General features: G+C 34.9%; 1 long non-coding RNA gene across 1 annotated transcript; it reads right to left on the bottom strand.

Moving 5' to 3' along the window:
• Positions 1-570: 570 nt before the first annotated feature.
• Positions 571-889, bottom strand: LOC107566811 (uncharacterized). The gene is made up of 2 exons (XR_001606553.1): positions 780-889; positions 571-655 (listed from the first exon to the last, which is right to left on the bottom strand). It is a non-coding gene; the product is annotated as an uncharacterized lncRNA (long non-coding RNA).
• Between the last annotated feature and the right edge of the window lie 641 nt (positions 890-1530).

Here is a 1530-nt window from a genome sequence, read left to right as displayed (position 1 = left end):
GTATCCCATCTAGCCTTAACCAGAAGAAAGTTCAACACTCATTAGTTCTGAAAAAATAAACAAAAAAAATGAAACCCAAATGTTATGTTTATCTAAAGTAATTTTTGCTTATTAGTATGGTTGAATTGGATCACCGAAAGTCAGCAACAAAGTCATTGGTTAATAAAATGAGATTAAATGCATAAAGGATATTTGTGTTATTTAACATTTCATTATTGCTGGTTTGCGTCATATTCCAAGTTTGCATTTCAAAGTGTTTATTCATTTTGAACAATACTGAATCTGTTTTTGTGCAAGTGAGATGAGTAAATGCATGTTCACATTAGTAACCATCATGTTTACAGCGCACACAACACCTTTACACTTACTCCTGATTTCTCTCAACATGGGGACAAGAGAGCTGTCACTCAGTAAATGGGAAAACATATTAACTTGTATTATTTAAAAAAAGTAACTCAGATATTTTCTTATAGATTAAAAAGTAATCCATTACTTTACTAGTTACCTGAAAAAAGTAACCTGATTACGTAACTCTCTTTACTTGTAATGCATTACCCCAACAATATTGCTCTGTGATTAAATGTATTTTATTACAAAAGCAAATAGATACCAGTGCACACTGAAGTTAGCACATGTCTGTCAGACGTCCACAGACCTGTATAGACAAAAGAACAAACGATTCCGCTATCATTGCTGCTTTACAAAATACATTATTCTTAGATTCATTTATTTAGACATCATGCAACCACTTCTACATGAACCTTTAACACATTTCTTACATTTACATTACATTAGGAAGTTTTCTTATCCGTAGAAAATACTAGTAAAACCCAGATTTAGAGCCTCTTGATTTCAGCTGGAACGGATGTTTTAAATGCTGCATAGAGAAATGTCATGCTAGCAGCTCCAAAACGTAATGTAAAGTGTGACCAATTTTCCTTGGAACTTTACCTGAACTCTACCTGAAAATTATGGATCTGTTTCCAAATATGTGCTGGTCCAGCTGGTGAACCTGAGAAAGGAGGAGGTCCATAGATGAACGTTTGAGCTCCAGAAACAGGACTTTAGTGATGTAGCCTACAATGCTCTGTCCGGACATGTGAGAAATGAAATGCCTTTGTCGTGTTAGAGGTTCTTTTTATTGAACCTTCCTGTGGAAGTGAGGAATCAGGATGGTCATTCCCCAAACCGGAATTCCTGTGTGTGTTTGTTACTGATAAAACAGCTGTAAAGAACAAGCTCCATCCTTCTAGAACCGCTGGAGTCTGTTAGTTTAGTTTACTCTAAGAAGAATTGAGCATTCTTTTGAAGTGGAAAGCTAGGCACACTTAAGGGGAAAAAAATCTGTTTTTAGAATTACTGCATCATCTTATTATGAATTTTACATATATTACAACAACCCCAAGCAGAACTACATGAAACCTGTGACCCTGGAGCACAAAAGCAGTCTTAAGTCGCTGGGTATATTTGTAGCAATAGCCAAAAATGCATTGTATGTAATCAAAATTATTGATTTCTCTTTTATGCTAA

This window comes from Sinocyclocheilus grahami, unplaced genomic scaffold (assembly GCF_001515645.1).
Source record: "Sinocyclocheilus grahami isolate Dianchi unplaced genomic scaffold, SAMN03320097.WGS_v1.1 scaffold1101.1, whole genome shotgun sequence".
In the NCBI taxonomy this organism is placed as follows: Eukaryota; Metazoa; Chordata; class Actinopteri; order Cypriniformes; family Cyprinidae; genus Sinocyclocheilus; species Sinocyclocheilus grahami.
This window is presented reverse-complemented; position numbering and strand designations above follow the sequence as displayed.